At 43.3% G+C, this 8834-nt stretch overlaps 1 protein-coding gene across 9 annotated transcripts in view; it reads left to right on the top strand.

Annotated features, from left to right (window-relative positions):
* Positions 1-6364: 6364 nt before the first annotated feature.
* Positions 6365-8834, top strand: part of LOC114852000 (A-kinase anchor protein 13) — a 61979-nt gene continuing 59509 nt past the window's right edge. For 4 of the 9 annotated variants that reach the window (XM_041069995.2, XM_041069996.2, XM_041069994.2 and 1 more), the window contains exon 1: positions 6366-6700. The gene's annotated coding sequence lies outside the window, so the exon portion shown is untranslated. Of the gene's footprint in view, positions 6701-8834 lie in introns of all 9 variants that reach the window. The other 5 variants (XM_029143986.3, XM_029143982.3, XM_029143980.3 and 2 more) reach the window with 2 other exon arrangements.

Below are 8834 nucleotides of genomic sequence, written 5' to 3'. Positions count from 1 at the left end.
GTGAAAGTCTCGCCGAAGTGTCCTTGAGTGAGACGTTGAATCTCCACAGTTGCTCGTCATCCGTCCCTAATCACGCCACATAAGCATAGCGGCAAAAATGAGAAATACACTGGTGTTCCCTTGAAGTAGGAGGGAAGGTCTGCAGATTTTCATCTTCTTGGGTGTGGATGAGTGCTGAGGTGATTATGGATGTGTCTGAGTGGCACCTACTGCTGGAAACAGATAATCATAGCTTCAGATATCCCACATGTGGGTTACGTATAGAAAATATAGGACTGTGAATAAAGGTGAGGACAGACGCCACAAACAGCAGTTACCGCCGGATAATATGGTGGAGCGGTAGCAGCATTTGCACAATAATTGCATATTATATGATATATTAAGCTTTTAATATGTGGAACTTAGACCGCGGCTTCAAAAGGCTTTCACTGTTTTCTCCAGCTACATGATCAATGCAGGTTTAGGGTTGGATTTGAGGCAAAAGATGCATCCAAATTATCAAGATACAGTACAAGCTTTTAGATCAGAGGAGCTAGTGTTGTATCACAGTAAGCGCTGAATATGATGTTACATAAGTACTTACAACCTTATCTGATGATGTTTTTCATACATCATATTCCATTAATGTGTGTCTAAAATGTACTAAAAGTCAATCATATACAGTATTAACCTCACAACTTCAATGCTTTTAATTAAAAGCATTAAAATAATATTCCAAGAGTAATATGTTACTCCTTCTTACTCATTCAGCTTGTTGCACATTTCATCCACCAGTAAATTATTATAATTGATTCTAAATGTAGTACACAATATATCAAGTAGTAAATGATTTCTGCCCATTAAACAAAGTCTGTATTCATTACGGGGGCACCGTCTGCCAACTAACCCATCTCCGTGAGAAGACATGGTACGACCTGCTATGGGACATCATTACAGAGAGTGGATGTCTTGCATAGAGCCAAAGCTCTCTAATCCGAAGGCCAGATAATTCGAGAGCAAAGAGGATTAGCTCCACCCCAGCAGAGCCATTGGCTAAATTTAGTCCCTATACGCTCTGTCTTCACCGGCTCCATTTAACCCTCTTTAAGCTCCGCCTCCTCCCTTCATCCAGTACCCGCCCCCGCCTCCCCGGCGTGGCGTTCACCAATCACACCACTGTTCATCATTACCCATGATGACACGTTTGGACAGCTCAAGTCAAAAGATCCAGGATCGAGGTCCAACAGTGGGCCCTGCATCAATAAAGCCATCACACCATGGCGAGGCCATTTTAGCGCGATCCTGTAGGTCATGAGGGTCATCCTGAGAGCCAACGCTAGATGCTAACACGCTAGTCTCTCCTAAACCTCGCCTCATCTGCACAGCTCTGTGTGTTAACGGTGCCGCCCAGCACCAGCGCTCCGACGGCGAGCGAGCTGCATTGCAGAGAAGTCTGTTGCGAGCTACCAAGAAATTAATAGCTTCCAGAGGGAGGGTGCTGGGAACGAGTGATAAACCCACTGCCTGTGTCTCTTTCATCCTTGTTTAACTTGAAACTATTGTCTCGCTGCTTAAATCACCATTTCCCTCCAGCAAGCTCCATCATGACTCCAGGGTCGTGAGTGTTTCATTTGACCCCTGACATGTTCGGCGTTGAACAAGTATTTGCAACTTTTTGCCTCGCATTCAGCAAAATGCGCATAATTTAAAATAGCAGTGCAACTGCTATGACTTGCGCTAGGAAACAACAGCACTTGTTAAACGTTGGTTGTTTGCTTTCAGTTAGATTTGGGTAAAATCTTTTGTCCCTCAGCACAAACTACTACTACGATCGCAGATCTGTTCTGTTTGGTAAGTGTGTGTTTTATGTGTTTGTACGTATTGTTACATATATGCACCACAGGGTGAGGTAAAGTTCAAAATGTTATGTCTCATTTTTCATCTTCCTACTCTTTATCTGTCTTTGATTGTACACAAGGCGAAAAGGTCCACGCTCCACAATGTCTATAAAAATCTATAAAGGGATGCCTTTACATGTAAATATTCCTATAAAGAGATAGGATGTAGGCTCATCTATCAACATACCAGGTCCTCCATGTTTCTTTCTGTAACTGTGCTCCTTTTAAAGGATCTGTATGGAGTCATTGTGCCTCCCCTCCTCCTGTTTGGCTCCTAATTAAAGAGGAGAGATCTGACAGAGATAATCTGCTGGGCTTTAGTGAATAGAGGTGGGACGTGGAGCTGGGTGGGAGACAGCATGAGTCCGACACTCACATCCGGTTGGAGGTGCCAGTTCAGCTTAAGTCAGCTGACCTGGATCCAGGACACACACACACACACACACACACACACACACACACACACACACACACACACACACACACACACACACACACACACACACACACACACACACACACACACACACACACAGTGTGTTTGTGACAGTGATTTGCATTGTAGTGTTCAGACAGTAAATCCCAGCTGATGGGATCAACTGGATTTACTGGCCTGCAGGGTCTCAGACACTGACATCTCGTGGACATCGATGGCTCAAACGCACGACTGCATCCGCTCGAACGAACGAGAAATCATCATCACATAATGTCAACGTGTTCCCATAGTTTTGTAATTGCAGACAAATATCTGTCTGACCAAAGCCTCTGGAAACCAACAGTGCGGCATTGTGGTCGACTGATGTGATTTTAGTAGTTCAACAATAGAAGGCTTGTTTCAGAGAACAATAAACTATATCAGGCTTTGGTTACACATGGTCTAGTTAACAATAAGAAAGCAAAGAGTATCACCAGATGTGCTTGTTAAAGCATTACAGGTTGGATGTGGGATGACAGCGTTAGCAGCTGAAAGCCAACAGCGTTAATGGTTCAGTCATCAGTGGAAATACAAGACATGGTATCAGGATAATTCCCAGGTACGTTCTGATGCTTTGAACCATTTGTACAAGCTAAGGTAAAAACCTTATGAAGCGGAGGAAGAAATCAGATCCAGAGTTGACAGTTACAGAAGATGGCTTTGAAGCATCCTGGGAATTGTTGTACCTGTAGGTTTAAACATGTAAGACGCGCCGCTAAAACAAATGGTGGGTGGCAGCTGAATGAACTGTGTTGCCAAAAAGACAGACAGCTTCAGCCCAGAGGAGGCCCTCACAGATCTGTATGGTGTCAGAGCTTTATATGCTGAGCATGTGTCAAATTTGCTAAAAACGCAATGATCAGATGTTTGGAAAAAAAAATGCTGCTGCGTTTTGTGTTGTTATTATTTTTTAGACTAGTCAAATATACAATTGTCTCAACTTAAAGCTGAACCTAAAGCAAAACCTTGGTTTCAATTTCAAATTAAAAACTGTTATGAAGCTCACAATATTTAGTGACATGCTGTTTTCCAAAACACAAACGACCTTCACCATGTTTTCCGTGACAAACACTGATTTCTGAGTGACGGGTCATTTTGCCGCCTTCCTGGCTGCGTTTGTGTCAAACAGCACGGTAGCAGAACACCGTGGATGCTCTCAGGAAAGCGTTAGCGGAAAGCAACGTGCAGCCGCTGCAGCTTCTGGCTTGGAATGCTAATGCTGCTCTCTGCCTGCTGGCTGTGAGCTGAAATTGATTAAGAATATGTGGAGTGATTAAAATCTCCAAATCTGATACTAAATTGAACACAATGTGAAAGATGTAACGAGGTTGAACCACAAATTCAACCCAACATGGATCAGAGGTTCCTGAACTGTTACTGTGTAGTTTTACACCCATCATCTGAACCCTTTGTCCTTATTAAGGTCACGGGGTGAAACCTATCCCAGATGTCTTTTGGACAGAGGACAAGAACATGAACTCCACACAGAAAGACACCTGACCCCAGGAATGGATCCTGCGAACCACCTCGTCACATCAGCCTCCGACCAAATGCTTCATGACTTTCAAATCATTTGGTAAGCTGGTTTTAATGAGCGAAGTCCCAGTTTAAACGGCAGAGAATGCTAAGTGATTGCTGACTGAGATGCAGCTTTTTAACAAACGTTAGATAGTTTGCGTGGCGAAACTCAAACAGCTTTAAGCATTTCCCCCTTTACAGCTAGAACTACAAAAGCGCCACTGTGCCGATAAAGAAAGCAAAGTCCTCGTGGCCTAAACAGAGTGAGATGAAACGTGCTCGTAAGGAGCCTTCTCGTGAATGGTGAGACAGCGAATGCAGCACTCTAGTGGCACTCCAGCCAAATGATATGCCTCTCACTCCCCCTTTCTCTCTCCCCCATCCCTACTCTTGCTACTAGTATGTTTTTGTCTCTTTATCCAAGTGTTTATTCTGGCCGGGGTTTTTGGTGCTATCTCTTCCATCCAAGTCCTCCTACTTACAAAACCTCCTTTTAGCAGCACATAAAGGCAGCTATGTACTTCTTTGTGTCATGCTTGTTTCCCCGTCCTGCTTATGTTCTGGCAGCCTGCAGACCGCCCAGCTTTAACATTCCTCCCACGTTCCTCCACTCCTCCTCCAGACTGCAATAATGTGTCTAAGTGCAACTCAGCATGGCGGTGAATGGGGGCACTTCTCAATACCACCTGCCATTTATCTAACCCTTGGTTAGTTACAGGTGGAGACGAGTGCTCCGAGCTCAGATGCTTGTGATGGGAGAAAGGCACGGGTGCCTGCTGGGCCCCTGAAACAACCCTTCTGTGCTTCAATTTCACATACAGTGATGGAAACTGTACACCTAGTGTGTTTGTAACACTATACATATGTTTGATGAGGTGCCAGATACCAGGTTGTTTTGCAGCAACTGAGCTTTAAAAAAGTAATACGGTTGTGCTATATAGTACATCTGTATAGCATAGTACAATGAATTTTATTCATTTTATAAGCATTTGCATTTTCATTTTTATACAAGCACAACAAAATGAAAACGTAATGACTGTTCCACGAATAGGCCCTGCATTTCATTTTTCTAAGATTTATTTAATGCCTCTCTATCCACGAGGCTTTCCGCAAGTCTCTGTGTTCTTGCTGCTGCAGCTGAAGCACTCCATGGCAGAAGATGATGCATTTATTGTGCTGTTCTCTTTCCGGGAAAACAGGCATTTATTCGGAAAAAGCCAGCAGACAGTAGTGTGATTCATTCATGATATTGTTGTCCCCATTGCAGTCAAACACTCCAGACAAATTGTGGTCAAAGTGGAGGAAGTGAGGAAAGAAGCTCATAATCTTATGGTGATAAAGCATCACTCTAAACTTCAACTTTAACCATAAAATTAGCTAATCATTATACTGTACAAAACCCCTGGTCTGCATCATACAACCATCACACATGGTACTGTACTAAATATCAGTTCAAAACTATTTTCACACACATTATAAAATCCCTGTTCAGTTATGGCACTTAAAAGGTGTTAAACCTGCTAAATCTGGAGATGCACAGTATGGTTTTAAACTAACCTTTTTCTTATGTTCTGTTCAGGTTGAACACAGTAAAAGGTTTTATTGCCGTCAGAAGGTTAAACCACCTCCATGTCAACTAAAACCACACCGTGAATACTCCTTCTCAGAACCAGTGTGACCTTTGCACTCGCTCACACCCTAAAGCTTTAATACAAAACGTGTTGCTGCTCTCAGAGATCAATGCAGAAGATCTTTGAACCAGCAGAGGGCAGTTCAAACCACAAGTGCTCTTTAGAGACAGTAATACAAAGCGCTGACAACTGTCTGTGGAGTATTAGAAACACTGTATGAGTGTAAGTGTCACTGGACATGAATGTGAAACGTTTATTAAACAAACGGGCCCAAAAACTGCAAGAATAAACTAAAAAAAAGACAGCCTATAATGACCTTTATCATAGTGTGTGACATGCAGTTTTACTAATACTACACACAGAGCAGAACCACAGCTGTGAGTTTGTGTGATCGCGCGTGAATGCACTTTAAAGCTGTAAAGTTTATTATAGGAAATGATGCAACGTTGCTCTTTACATTATGTTATGATCAGCCACAGCTGGCAGCAGGATTATTACATGTCAGAAAAAGAATTAACAAAACATAAACCTTTAATTACTTGCAGCTCACAGTATGTCTTACAAGAACACTCAGAACCAACAGAGATCAGGTTGCGGAAAGAAACATACGAAACGACAAAGAATCGCCTGGAGCAGCAAAATGTGACGCTTGTGTTTATGGGAAGCAGTGTGTTTTTAAAACCATGTGGCAAAAAGACATAATTTAAACCAAGTCGTACTCGGCTGTACCTTATGTTTTAGGATCATCATTTGATCGTCCCCCACTTATGTCAGTGTTCAGGGACTGACCGTTACCGCTTTTATTGTGAAGAAGGAACAGGAAGTTAAGATCATCCCTTTAACGCCTTCGACCCCTCACACCTTCTCTCCGGGTAAAGTCGCAACTAACGAAGCGTGAGGGGTCACGTGAAACGCGACCCTCTCCCGGAGTGCGCGGAGGCGCTGCGGCGTTAAAGTGCACTTCCGATGCGCACGGAGTTTTGCAGCGGGGATCCCGTGGACTCCTCCCACCGAGTTGTCCTGGGAAACACTAACAACTGGCAGAGAGTGACCCGGGAGGTTGTGGTGGGAGAAGCTCGCCGCCGCCGCGCACCCTTTAAAGGACACTCGGGCCCAGCGCCGCAACGCAGCGCGTCCTTCCTCCAGTCGACTTATTATGCGTCTCCAAACCGCCGCTTTCTACTCCCGCCGAGCTTGAGGTAAGAGCCGCCGCGTGGCTCGGCGCTAGCTCGTGAACCGCACACTAATAGGCTCGTGCGGGGCGTTCGGCTAATGGCTGCGGGAACCTGGCGTTGTAACTTGTTGCTCGGTAGCCATGACGTCCCCATTCAGAGCCCGCACGGCGGCCGCGGGAGAGTGTCACGTTTCTGCGCGCTCGGCCGTGGAAGTGGGGAGAAACTGTGCCAAACAAAGAGACACGGCGAAGTATGAGCGACGCGTTCCAAGTGCGTGCGAAAGAAATTGCGTGCTAGCGATGTGCGCGAGCTAACGGCCCCAAACGGTAAAACATTTAAGTTCTGTCCAGACTTAACAAAACTTTAAAAAACTTAAAATCACATGATTTATCATGAGAAGAAATGTTGAAATAACTCTGCATGAAACATCAATAGGACCAAAGAAGAGAAAACTATTTGATGCTTTAAAATGTATAATGTAATCCCCGTTTTCTATAGTGAAGTCAGTCTTGAAATTAGTTCTTTGTTTAATTTTATTAGGGGTTTTATTGCAAGTGCATCACAGTTCATCATAATATGTATAAACAAAACACCACTTACAGGTATAGTGAATGACAGTAAACCAGATAAACACAAGACTACAAAGAGAATTTCTATCCACTATTTCCACCCTGATTCTGATTTATTATGCCTCCATAATCTTTATGGTCCTGTGGGTGGCTCGTCATGACTGTAAGAGAAAATAGTCGCTCACTAATTAATTTGCATACGCTTGACCTCACCCACTTAAACATGTTCAAAGGAGCGGGCACATAAACATGGCCGCCTTCTCCTTTCCCATACAGTAACACACCCATGTTGTAGGTTTTCCTCAGAAGTCGTATCGTGGACCGAGTCTTCGCTTTGAAGGTTGCTTGAACTTCCCATACTGTTGGCGCCTGGGTACGAATTGCTCCCATGAAGATGCTCAGTAGCTGAGCTGAATGGAAAGACAGGTTTGCTTAAAGACAGTGAGAAAACAAGTAGATATACCAGGAGTCTTTGGGTTGTAAATAGAATTTCAGCTTCTTGTTCTGGTTTTGACCTATAGCTAAAAGGGTACTAAATAAGCACATAATGTGAAAGTAGAGCTAAAAGGACTGTACTAAGATTTTTTATAGACCATTTTTCAAGACCTACCTGTCAGAAATGCTTAATTACTCTCCGAGTAGCTCATAAAGAATGCTGTGGCTATTATGCCCCTACTTCTACCATAGTGACATAACCTTTATAATCATTGGGATTTATTTTGTGACAAGCATCATTAACCTTGTAAACCTCCTTTTCTGTGTCTCCCTGCGGATGCTTCTCATTGTGGGTCAGGCCGGAATACAGTATGTGAGTCAGTACCTGCGACTGTAGGCCAAGTCTTCATCCCTGTATTACAATGTGGATATTAGAGTACCTGACAGTGTAAAAAAACAACTAAGTACACCTATTCTGACTCATTTCTGGTCTGATTTGCAAGACCACTTGAAATGGTTTGAAGCATTTAAAATGTAATGTAACTTAATATGTACGATTTCCTGCTACAGAGTTTTGGAGAGTAAGTGCAACACTAGGACCAAGCTGCAGTTGCTGTTCAAACATTCATATTACACGTTCTATTTTTAATAGGACTATCTGGAACAACTGCGCCATTCTACCCCAAAACAAAGACAGCCTATTAGACAGCACTCTATGCCTTACAGCAAACTTTTACGAGGCTGTCCTAGTTAGAAATATGTTTTTAGCTTCAGTAAAGACAAATGAAAGAGGAGTTGCCCTCCTATTTAAAGTACTGTAAATTACCATGAGGATTCTGCTGGCTCCAAGCTGAACCCAGCCAATTTCTCATCTTCATATACCCCCTAATTTAATGGTGATGGAGGATACACACGGTGTCAACCTTGTAATTACACTGCATTTATCATAGAATGGAAGCATTTGTGGAAATCTTACAGGTACTGTACTTCATAATGTACTGCTGTCTCAGTGATGGGTTATGTATACCGGGGATGGTGACTGTTGATATTCACAATAAAGCTTAGACTTAGTTTTTGTTAAGGCTTGAGTTGCCGGAATGCTCTCAGCATGCCAAACAGCAGTTGCACTCCCTGTTCCAAAACAACATATTGTC

Source organism: Betta splendens, chromosome 3, assembly GCF_900634795.4.
Source record: "Betta splendens chromosome 3, fBetSpl5.4, whole genome shotgun sequence".
NCBI classification, from domain to species: Eukaryota; Metazoa; Chordata; class Actinopteri; order Anabantiformes; family Osphronemidae; genus Betta; species Betta splendens.
The sequence above is the reverse complement of the archived record's forward strand: the minus strand, read 5'-3'. Positions and strand labels throughout refer to the sequence as shown.